Here is a 12327-nt window from a genome sequence, read left to right as displayed (position 1 = left end):
CCTCACTTCAAAGACCACAGAGAGCCCACAGCTGGGCCAAAGATAATTCCACAGGAAGAGGCACCTGCTGCCACAGCCGACAATCTCAGTTGGATCCTTGGAACCTGCATGGTGGAAGGGAGAACCAACTCCCAAAAGTTATCTTGTGCCCTCCACACAATAAATCAACCTATCAATACACAAATAATTAAACGCCATTTAAAAAACCGAAAGACAGTCCACAACCAAACAAGGTACGCGCTCTAAAGAAGGAACCACAGGCCTCAGTGCTAACCGGTCCGCAGTCCAGGCTGCAGAGCACTGGCTTCAGAGACTCTGCCCACCCTGCCCTACTTTTGCTGTTCTTCTTTCTCGCACACGAACAGGCTGGAACCCTGGGTCACAGTAGGGTGAGGGCAGAGATTTGCCTGACACTGCCCTGCCAGCTCTTCTAGAACTTGGGGACTCTCCTTTCCCACTGGCCTCTTCCTTCAAACTAACCCCGCAGGCACATGTACCCCCAGGGGCAGGCAGGAGACTTCACACTCAGGCCAGGAAAAGTGGCACACACCTCAGGCCAGATGGGCCTGACCCTTCCTAAGGAAAGTCAACAGCACTCACGCCTGGGCTGGAAGATAACACAGCCCAGCAGACCTGCAGAACATCTTGGCAGAGAGCACAGAACATTCCCCGGCTCTGCCTGGATTAAGAGCTGTCTGTGAAAATACAAAACAGGGATATGGAGAGATGGTTCCTTGGTTAAGAGCACTTGCTGCTCTTACAGGGGACCCGGGTTCAATCCCCAGTACCACATGGTGACTCACAACTGTCCATAACTTCAGTTCTGGGGGGGGGGGGTCCAATGCACATGGCACACAGACACACACACACAGACAAAACATATATACATATAAAATAAATAAATAAACATTGAACAAAGCAAAGCAAACAAAAAAAAAAAGCCATCTGGAGACAGAGCTGTCCCTTTCCACTGGCAGGAGCAGAGAGGGAGCAGACCCGTCCACAGCATCCAAGGTCGCTAAAGCCCACCCCAATTCTGACCAGTTTTTAAGATTTCATTTTATCTTTGTGTCTACATCTGTGTGTGTGTGTGTGTGTGTGTGTGTGTGTGTGTGTGTGCCTGCAGAGACCAGAAGACACCAATCTCTTGGAGCTGGAGTTACAGGTGGTTGTGAACCACCCAATGTTGGAGTCAGGAACCATACTCAGGTCTAATGTTAAAACTCGCCCTTGCCCTTCATCCCAGGGCCGGCCTGGCCTACAGAGTGAGTTCCAGGACAACCAAGGCTACACAGAGAAATCATATTTCGAAAAACCAAAATATAAATAAATAAAGTAAAACAGCAGTGTTCTTGAGCCATCTAAATAGTGCATCCAAAAGTACCTGTTTTTCTGGTTTTTTTTTTTTCTTTGAGATTAGATTTTATATAGCCCAGGCTGGCCTCAAACTCACTATGTAGACAGGAATGTCCTTGAACTTCTGATCTTCCTGTCTCCATCTGACAGTGCAGGAGGCCAAGCATTTCGGGTGTATGCAGTGTTGGGGCTCTGCAGGCTAGGCCAGCACTCTACCACTGGGCTGTGTCTCCAGTCTGTCGGAGGTCAGGTCTTTCCTGCTACTCTTCCCTGGCCTCACAGAAAAGTCAGCCCCCAGGACTCACCCTGCAGACAGACACCTTTGCATCTAGACCAGATCCCACCTTCAGGAAAAGGTAGGACACTAATTATTTAGTGTTCTCCAAATGCATCTTTGGACACTAATCCTAAACCCAGCATGGAGAGCCACCTGCCAAAAAAGAAAAGGCCCACACCAAATATCAGCTAAATCATCAGCACTAAGGAGATTAGTGTCCAGGACAAGAGTCAGGATGCCAGAGCTCAGAGCAGGGGGCCAGGCTCTGTGGAGCTCCCTTCTGATTCTTCTACCACGCTGCCTTTATTTGGCACCTGCTGCATGTAAGTGAACCCACAGCACACAAAAACAAGTCTTAACTGCCAACGCTTTACGTCAGCCACGGTGGATACCAGCTTCCTCACATGCACGTTACACCCTTTCCTAAGTCCCATGAACAGAGAGGGGAACAGAACGTCCCCAAGTCTGGGCCGTTATGACAAGGTGACAGGCTTGTCCACACCCAGACAAGAAGGTGTGCTCTCCACCTTTATGGGGTGGGGTATGTACAGTAGGAGAGTCAAATCCTCTCTTGGGCCTGAGGCAACACCCCTCTAAGCATAAGGATGGCTCAGCTCTCATCAAATGCCCCCTGTTGCTAGGTTGCAGTGGCTTCCCCTTCTGCCCTTCGGGCACCCACACCCCATCCTGTGGTGCATTTATCCAGCAGGATTAAGGGCAGCCTGAGACAAAATGAGGGTTCTGTCTCTCTCTCCCGAGCAGCTCAGACAAAAATAAACAGCGCCCAGAAGACACCCGTTTCCACACAGTTCTCAGAACTCACTTCAGAAATGCCTTCGTGATGGGAATGGAGCTCAGGTTCCTCAGGCCAGGAGTGAGAGTTAGAGAGGGGTGCGTGCCCCACCCCGCCCCCACTCACTTAACCCAGCCTGGAGGGAGCAGCCTGGCCCAAGCCCCTCCTAGGTCTTCCTCCCACCAGAATATCAGTCACCATGCCCTGTGGATACACAGCTGTCTCCACAGAACCACCCTCTGCAGCATCACCCACATCCCTTCAGAAGCCCAGCCCTGAGCATGAAGGAGAGCAGCCCGACACAGGCCAGGCAGTCAGCCCTGCACACAGTCAGGCAGTCAGCCCCGCACACAGTCAGGCAGCCAGCCCCGTACACAGTCAGGCACTCAGCCCTGCACACAGTCAGGCAGTCAGCCCCGCACACAGTCAGGCAGTCAGCCCCGCACACAGTCAGGCAGTCAGCCCTGCACAGTCAGGCAGTCAGCCCCGCACACAGTCAGGCAGTCAGCCCTGCACAGTCAGGCAGTCAGCCCTGCACAGTCAGGCAGTCAGCCCTGCACACAGTCAGGCAGTCAGCCCTGCACACAGTCAGGCAGCCAGCCCCGCACACAGTCAGGCAGTCAGCCCCGCACACAGTCAGGCAGTCAGCCCCGCACACAGTCAGGCAGTCAGCCCTGCACAGTCAGGCAGTCAGCCCCGCACACAGTCAGGCAGTCAGCCCCGCACACAGTCAGGCAGCCAGCCCCGCACACAGTCAGAAGGTGGCCTGAAAAGACGTGACTATCTGCCTCCGTGTTGGAACTGAGGCTCAGCCCGGGGGCTTCATGCCAGTTAAGAGGCAAGAACACAGCAAGGTGAGCAGGACGAGGCAAGGCAGACCAGCTACGATCCATGACAGCTTTGAAGAGGACCAGCAAGTCACAAGAGAGGGTGCTCCCTGCTTCCCCTCCAGTCTATCAGCCTACCAACCCAAGTCTTCCCTGGCCGACCTTGAACAGATTATGCCAACACCACTCCAGCCTAAGGAATGGATACCCAGCCATCCTGGAAGCTCTGGGGGAAGGATTGTATATCACCTAGCAGTCTACACAACACACTTACATAACCTCCATCTTGGGGAGGGGGGGTAACGACATCTTCCTGACTCATCAACGACATGCCGGTGACAGCTGCTCATTCACCATGCTCCCACCCTCCACTCCTCCTCCCACACCACGCCCTGAACTCAGAGCTCCTCAGAGCCTGTTGAGCATATGTTTGTCCAAATGTGTATAATGAGGTCAAGGCCTAGCACATAATGGGCATTCATGAGTAGAGCATATTATATTCTTAATTACGTGTATTTAGTGAGCCTGTGCCATGGTGCACCTGTGGAGGTCAGAGGACAACTTGCAGGAGTTAGTTCTCTCCTCCCACCATGTGGGTTCTGGGAACTGAACCCGGGTCTTCAGACCTGGCAGCAAGCTCCTTGCCTACTGAGCCATCTCATCAGCCCGAAGTATCATTGCAAGCTGGGTTTGCTGCATGCTCTTTGCTGCAGCAGCCTCAGAGGCTAAGGCCAGAGAATAGCTTAAGGGGTGGGATGAGACTCAATTGATGAGTGACTGCCTAGCATTAGCATGCACAGAGCCCGGGCACTACCCCAGCACTGCAGAAACCAGGCTTGGTAGCACATGACTATAATCTCAGCCCTCAAGAGGTAGAGGCAGAAAAAATTACAAGAAATTCAAGGTCAGTGTGAGTTCAAAGCCTGCCTAAGCTATAAAAGACCCCGTTTCAAAACTGGCGGGGAGCAGAGGCCGGAGAGATGGCTCAGAGGTTAAGGGTACTTGCTGTTCTTGCAGAGGACCCAGATTTGAGCCCCAGCTCCCACAGCCACCTCTAATTCTAGACTTCCTCTTCTGGCTTCTGTGGACACATGATACACACACATGTGCAAAGGCAAAACACTCACACACATAAAATTTAAGTAAAGGAAGAAGAAGCGCAAAGAATAAAGGGGGAGGGGAGGGACCAAGCGGGGAGTACTAGATGATCTAGGGCTATTATTCCAGCTCCCGCTCAGTAAAAAGAGTATCATTGTAACAAAAGGAGGAAGGTAGAAAGTTGCGGTCAGACAATAGGAACAAGAAAATTACAATGTAACCAGGAAACAGGCGCTTCCGTGCAAGGCAGCTGGAAAGCCTGAGCAGAGTAGACTAGGAGACCCCAGAGCAGCGACCCCACTAGGAAACAGCTGAGCCCAGGCTGAGGGACCCAGTGCCCTCAGGGGTAAACACTGGCTGCTTTAGGCCTCAAAACCAGGCACAGATTTCATTCCAAGAGCTGCTGCAGCAGGACAGCCCTAAGGCTGGCAAAATGTCAATGCAGATATCCAGGAAACAGTGTGAACACAGTCCATTTTTTGGAGGGCAATTGATGGACAATTAACTGAGCATTAATTCAACTCCTAGGAACACCCCCACTGCAGTGTTCCAGGCACCCAAAACCTATGCCCACTGCCTGTCACACCAAATCTAGAAGAGACCAACATGCTCATCATTAGGAAAATGAGCCAAAAGTGGGATCCTAACAGACTGAGGAAGATCATTAGCCATCAAAAACAATGAGGTGAGGTGGATATGGTGGCAGAGCCTGTAATTCCAGCCCTTGGGACAGAGAGTCAGAGGATCAAAAGTTCAAGGTCATCCTTGACTACATAGGGAATTTGAGTGGCCTGAGTTATGAGACTGTCTCAAAACAACAATAACAATAGTGGCAGATTTATATGTGAGAACACAGAACACGAAGTACAGCTGAATGAAAAGAAAAAGCCACACTGCAGCCCTTAGGAAGCAGAAGCAGGCAGATGTCTATGAGTTCAAGGCTAGCCTGGTCTACATAGTAAGTAGTTCAGGACAGCTAGGGCTGCATAGTGAGACACTGTCTCAAAAAAAAAGAAAAGAAAAGAAAAAAGAAAAAGAAAGAAAACAGCATGCCACATCATTAATGTAAGGTCTTTTTATGTGTCCCTCTTTACACATTCGTGAATTTGTAAATGAGTGGGACAGAACAGGAAAGATGGGTCCCATCTGGACAGGATGGCTGCCCTGGGGGAGAACATAGTTTCAGGAAGGTACATGTGGAGTTCAGATATGGTTTCCATTTTTTATTCTACCTCATAATTTAAATGTTGTTGTGAAGAACAGAAAATAGTGGAATTCACCCATGTTCCAACATGTCACTGCAATCAAGACATTACCAGAGGGCTAGAGAGCCAGCACAGAGGTTAAGGGCACTGTCCATTCTACACAGGACCCAGGTTGGGTTTCTAGCACCCACATGGTGGCTTACAACCATCTATAAAACCAGCTCCAGGGCTCCTGTGTCCTCTTCTGGTTTTTCAGGTACTGCACACATGTGGTGCGCATACAAACACAGACGTATAAAATAAAAAAATAAATCTTTTTTTTTTCCTTAACAGAAGGGACTGGAGAGGTGGTGGCTCAGAGGTTTAAAGCAATGGCTACTTTTCCAGAGGACCTGGATTCAATTTCCAGCACCCACATGGTGGCTTACAACCATCTGTAACTCCAGTTCCAGAAGATCCAGTGCCCTTTGAGGACACCAGGCATACAAATGGTGTACATATATACATGCACTTAAACATCCATTGACATAAAAGAAATTTTTAAGATGCCAGAAGGAAAAACTGTCTGGACAGTGTCCATACTGGTTCTAAGAACCGATTCAAACTGAGACAGTAGCCCTATCACTAGGTAAGGCCATAGGGGCCCAGTCCGCTCCTGAGGGACCACCAACATCTGAGCCACTCTGCCCAGAAAGCAGGAGCAGGGCCGAGCTCCTTGACTCGGTGTATGCGAGTCGCCTGGGAGCAGGCAGCAATGGTCTACGGAAAAGACTAGGCTCACTCTTCACCATAGACCCACCAGGACCCCAAAGGTGACAGAGGCTCTGCCTACGGGGGACACAGAGAGCAGGGTGGCTTCTCACACCTAGCCAGGAAGTAGAGTCTTCTGAACATTGCCAACACCCCCAGTGAGCTCAGATCCCCGCCCCCAAAAGCAAGGGGGGAACAGGACAACTCCTCAAAGAGCAGGAGCCACCCTGCCATGGCATCTCCCAGACCATCCCGGTGACTAGAGGTGATTATGAAAGGTCATCAGCCGGGCAGAAGAGCCTCTGGGTATGAAAAGACCCACAGGCACACCCTTTCTCAGGTACCCCATACCCTGGGCCATCTTTGCAAAGGACTTCCTCATTATACTGAAGGGATAACCAGATGAGAGTGTGCACAGATACTGTCAGGAGCCAAAGCAACACAGCCATCAAATGCTTCCGTCCCATGCCAGGATTCCCCTCAGAATGAGAGAATCATGGGACAACTCTGGTTCCGCTGCTTCTCCAACAGTTTTGGGTGGATTTCCAGAGCAAAAATGGATAAGCTTACAGAGGTAGCAGGGGATGGGGAGATGATTCAGCAGTTAAGAACACTGGCTGCTTTTGCAGAGGACCACGGTTCGGTTCCCAGCACCCACACAGGGGTTCATAACCACCTGTAACTCCTCTAGTCCAGGGGGTTTTATGCTCTCCTCTGGACCCAAATGAGTGTGATGTGCTAACATATGTTCAGGGAAATCACTCATACACATAAAATAAAAAATAAAAGAGGCCAGGTTCGATCACAGCAAAATCAACTACCTATCCCCCAACCCTGGGGACGGGAAGGGGGGAGGGGGAGGTGGTGTGTGTGTGTGTGTGTGTGTGTGTGTGTGTGTGTGTGTGTACGTGAATGATCAACCTCCCAGCAGAAGGTAAGCCCAGCTCAGGAGTTACACAAACACACACACACACTACAGACAGACATAAACACACACACACAACAGCACAGTACTGTCTTTCCAAGCAAAGGCAGCCCAGGGAAGGGTCACTGGTCACTGGATCCAGATGCTGGCGAGGCACTGGCCCTCTGCTCTGGAAGCAGGCTGTGTCCCCGAAGCAGCTGCCCTCCCCTCCCCCCTCCACAGAGTCTCACAGGGGGCAGCCTGGCTTTCCAGGCGCTGCTTCTATTTTAAAACACTCTGGAAGCTGGGCCACCACCAACAGCAGTCTTCTTCCCAAGGCTTGGGAGAATATTAGCTGACTCAGGGCAGCCCGCCTACCCACCCACCCACCCATGAAGACGAGAAGGCTGTGCTGGCAGCCAGCACGCCAGGGTCTAAGGTCTAGCCCTGCACACCAGGGCTCCAGCACAGCCATAGGCATCTCAAGAGCCCTCCCAAAGCAGTTCTTTAAGCGCTCAGCCTCGGGAATCAAGAGCATCTGGGCCCACTTCCTACTCCCCTTTCTAGGTGGAAGACCCTGAGTTAGTCTCTCTGACCCCATTTTTCATAAATGTAAAGCACTTGATACTGTGGCTAATACGGAAGGCATGGAACAAACACAACTAGAATTCCATCAATGTGATAGACGAGAGGTAACTTGTTGACTGATGAGCAGATGGATAAATGTTTTTGTTTGGTTGGTTGGTTGGGGTTTTTCTATGTAGCCCTGGCAGTGCGGGAACTCACTCTGTAGACCAGGCTAACCTGAATTCACAGAGACCTGCCTGCCTCTGCCTCCCAAGTGACGGGATTAAAAGTGTGAACTACCACCGCCCAGTTTGTTTTTGTTTTGAGACAAGGTATAAAGTAGCCCATAAGTGAGTCTCAAATTCATTATGCCACCTTGAACTTGATCCTCCTGCCTCCACCTCCACCAGAGTGTGTGTGTCCCACCACACCGACTTTCCCCAGTGTTGGAGACAGGACCCAGGGCTTCCCGCCTGCTGGACAAGCATTCTGCTGAGCTCCATGCCTGTCCAAAGCTAGTTTCTGTTGCTATATTTGTGGCTAGGTATCTAACCAAGTCCTTGTTTTGCATACTTACTATTATAATAATGGTTTCTGAGCATCTTGTCAGACTCACCCTGAACCACAGGGTCTAGAGTCCTCTTTATCCATAAAGAGGTACTGTTTAACTGGATACTGTCTGGCCAGGTCCTGGAAGAACACCTCCCATCTCATGCCAGGGAAAACTAGCCCTTCTAATACTCAGCTCCAAGGTCCTTGCTGGAAACAGGACTGATTCCTCTGGGCACTGTCCACTGAGGATGGCCAGCACCAGCCACATATCTCTTTCTGTTCCCAACCAGACAGTGATTTCTACTTTACAGACTCACACCTATGGGCTCCTCAAAGCACAGCAGCAGTGCAGTGTGGGATACTAGCAGAGAACTACCCTGTGCCCAGGCACCAAGTATACACGGCAGAGTCACAGACTACACACACTCCGAGCTCCAGGATGGCCAACAGTGACAATCACACTTCTACAGTGGACCCCCCCTGGGGGGGGGGAGTGCACACCCACAACCCCAACTCTCAGGTGGAGACTGTAAGGTCGCAAGTTGTCCTCTGACCCCACTATGTGCTCCCTCACCTCCAAACAAATCATTAAAAACACACAAACAAACAAACAAAGCACTTTATGACAGAGAAACTAAGACATAAGAAAGCTACTTAACCTGAGCTAGACCCTGTGGCTTTTGTCAGTCCGATCAGGGTTGAGAGCCCAGGCTGCCCTCTGGAGCTTTTTCTTGCTCAGCTCTAGGTAAAGTGCTTCGATCCTCTGACCAACAGTGAAATGGCAGTCCCTGCCCAGGCGCAGCTGAGCATGCCCCATCCATCATCCTTTCTTGATGACTACCACGGGAACCCGAGGAAAGTACAAAGTTACAGACCACAACCTTTCTGGAATCCTGTGGAGGCTAACCTCTGACTTGGGCAGTTCTCAGCCACAGTTTCCCTCCATCAGTACTACTGGAGGGGTCCATCATTCTGTGGGAAATTTCAGCAAGAGCAAAGGGCCCCAGAGCACCTTGACAATGCTCAAGGTGCTCAAGGGTTGCCCTTACCACCACCACCTCAAGAGTCCAGAGTCTACGCCTGCCTCAGGTCCTGCATGAGTACTGTATGGTCCCACACCTCCAGTCTAAAGCCTCGTTCTGGGTATCAGAAATAAAACAAAGCAATCACCCAGGAGCACCCACTGCTACAGATGGGACCAGGCACCTTACTCAAAGCCACACGACAGTAGAAGCCACCAGACGTACACACCTGTCAGAAAGGGGAGGCGTAACAGGTCTAAGGCCTTGGCCAGAATCCCATTTACCCACAATCACTGTACTTCGAGCCCAGATACACCCGTCTAACAAGTTGTTAAAAGAGTTCCTTCTCATCTCTCACGGCTACTGCTGTAGGTCAGCATGTGCCATTATAGCTCTTTAAAAATCTGTAACTCTGCTAGACCAGGGTAGCCTCTAGGAGTGAGTGAGAGGCCCGTGCCTTCTAACGGGTATTCAAGATTCCACGATTTAATGTGCACCAACCACGTGTCACTTGCTGGGGTAGTGAAGAATGGCATGAAAAAGATGGGTTTATTGGGACTGGAAAGATGGCTCAGGGGTTAAAAGTGCTTGCTACTCTTGCAGAGGACCCAGGTTTGATTCCCAGACCCGCATTGGGCAGCTCATAACTGCCTATAATTCCAGTTCAGGGGATCCAATACCCTCTTCTGGCCTCTGAGGGCACCTGCATGTATGCACATAAATTCACATAGGCACAGACACATTTAAATAGACATTTTAAAAAATGAATTTACCCCCCCACACACACACAGACCTTTCTAACCCACCTAATGTGTGCCCAGTGGTTCCACCCAAGACCCTGAAGACAAAACTGCCTGGGTAAAGAAGCCCTTGGCCCCTCTTTCTTGTCAAGGGGAGGGAACTTTAGATAGCACAAGGCAGGGCTAGGCCCAGACCCTTCCGGCAATTCAGCTGGGTCTACCGTCAGACTTAGTGGTTCAGCCTGATGCCTGTCAGTCTCTAAACTGGCAGTGTTTCATGAATTATCCTCCAATTACTGAGTAGCTGGTGGTACACAAATGCTTGCTACTAACATAGTCACAATGGCATTAAAATAATAGGACTGTAGATTTGAGTCCCTTCCAGGACACCATAGGAAACAAAAGGACTGCGGGGAGGGGGCGGTGAATTCAATCCTCCCCAAAAGCTCCTAGTTAAGTGTCAAAGTTTTCTTGTGCATGCCCCAAGGCTTTGTGTTAATCGGATCATTTTATTCTTCCCCCCAAACTCAGTGAAGTATATATAATTGCTCCTATTTCGCAGATAAAAAAAAAAATTGAAGTTTGAAATCTTCCTACCAGTGTGACCTTGGACAAACCATGAAGAGTTGTGGGCCTCCAATCAGACGTCAGGCCCCGAAAACAGTTTCCCTAACGCACAGTCGCATATGGCGACACGGAACACGGAATCCATCCCTAAGGCCAAGGAGGCCAGGCATATCGCTCCCTATGGGGTCTCGCCTCCAGTCCAGGCCCAGGTGCTTGTCCCTGAGGCCTAAGTCCACTCAGGACAGCCCGTTCCGTCCGGGAAGGCACTGGCATGCGCGGGAGGGACCCAGCGCCACCTACTCCGGGCGTGGGCCGACTAGGGCGTGTAGGGGCCGGGGGTTCCAGGGCATGGCCATGCTTGGAGCTCGTCCTCTCGGTAGAGAAAGATGGGTCTGCACAGGCCCCCGTGGCTGGCGGGGAAGGGTTTGGGCTGAGGGAGGGTCTCTTCCAGAGCCATGCCGACGGGATCTAGAGCCAGAGGGCGCCGCCGGGGAAGGTCACCTACACCGCGGCCCGCCAGGCCTCCACGCGGCTGCCCTTGCCCTTCCGCTCGCATATTCGGACCGCCCCTCGCTCCCAACTGCAAGTGTTCTGGATGCTCTGGCTGGGATCTCTCCCTCCTGAGATCCGCTCGGCGCCCGCCCTCCAGGCCTCCTCTACCCGCCCGCTGACTCTCCAGGCCGGAGATGATCCTCCCTGGTTCACCCTTCCCGGGACCGGGCTCCTAGGCCCTGCGCCCTAGCCCGATCCTCCCTCTATAGCCTCCCTCGAGACTCCCCAGGATTGCTGCCCGAGGCCCCCAGGGACTCGGGCATAGCCGGGGCCCTCTCTGCTGCGCCTACCTCGGAGGCGGTGACGGCGGGAGCAGCGGCGGCTACGGCGGGGGCTGCAACGAGCAGGCTGGGAGAGCAGGGAGCGGGCCGAGGGCGGGGCGGCGCGGAGCACGGCGGCGCGGACACGCCCCAGCTCTGCGCGCCCGGCCCCGGAGCTCCGCCCCCGGCTCCACCCCAGCCAGCGCCCAGACCTGTCCCGGGGTCCTCTTCCCACCCCGCGAGCAGTTATCTGGCCCTCAGTAGCTCTGTGACCATGTGCGACCGAGCGTAAAGGCCTGCGTGCACCCGGGCACGAGGCGATAGGGAGGCGTGGGGCTGACGTGCGTGAGGTGTGTGCGTGCGCGGGGACACGCGGGTCACTGCTGGAGCCTCCAGGCTGCTGGAAGCTATTGGGAAGAGGGGGAGGGGAGCTTCCGGCACACTGAGCGGTGGCCTGGGGATCTCAATGGATCAGGGCGCTGGAGTCTTGTGGCTCCTGCGCAGCCTCGAGGCCGCGAGTCACCCTGATGCCCAGTGGGGACACTGGGCTCCGGAGGTGGCGCTGCATAGGGCAGAGCGGCTACTGTCGTCCTCTCCTCTGCGCTCCGACCTCGCTACACCAGGTTTCCGGAGCCTGCGACACGCCCGCGTGCGTCAGCGAATGAATTCCGAATTAAACTCCCCTGACACCCGGCTTTGCACTGCAAATTTGCGTGCAATTTTCCCTCGTGGCAAAGCCGCTAGCCGCCATTTCCCAAGCAATTGCGAAACTAGAAAAGGCAAAGTGAGTTTTGTGAGAGTCGCTGCAGAGTCTCACTGCATGTAGAGGTCACGCGGGTTCTAGATGTCTGCTCTGC

The 12327-nt window shown here is 52.5% G+C and overlaps 1 protein-coding gene across 2 annotated transcripts in view; it reads right to left on the bottom strand.

Annotated features, from left to right (window-relative positions):
* Nucleotides 1–11798, bottom strand: part of Vdac1 (voltage dependent anion channel 1) — a 30584-nt gene extending 18786 nt beyond the window's left edge. The window contains exon 1 of one of the 2 annotated variants that reach the window (XM_028855682.1): nucleotides 11501–11798. The gene's annotated coding sequence lies outside the window, so the exon portion shown is untranslated. The remainder of the gene's footprint in view (nucleotides 1–11500) is intronic. The other variant, XM_028855683.2, reaches the window with a different exon arrangement.
* Between the last annotated feature and the right edge of the window lie 529 nt (nucleotides 11799–12327).

The sequence above is a fragment of the Peromyscus leucopus genome, chromosome 8b, assembly GCF_004664715.2.
Source record: "Peromyscus leucopus breed LL Stock chromosome 8b, UCI_PerLeu_2.1, whole genome shotgun sequence".
NCBI classification, from domain to species: domain Eukaryota; kingdom Metazoa; phylum Chordata; class Mammalia; order Rodentia; family Cricetidae; genus Peromyscus; species Peromyscus leucopus.
Note: the sequence above shows the minus strand (reverse complement) of the source record. Positions and strands in the feature narration are given on the sequence as shown.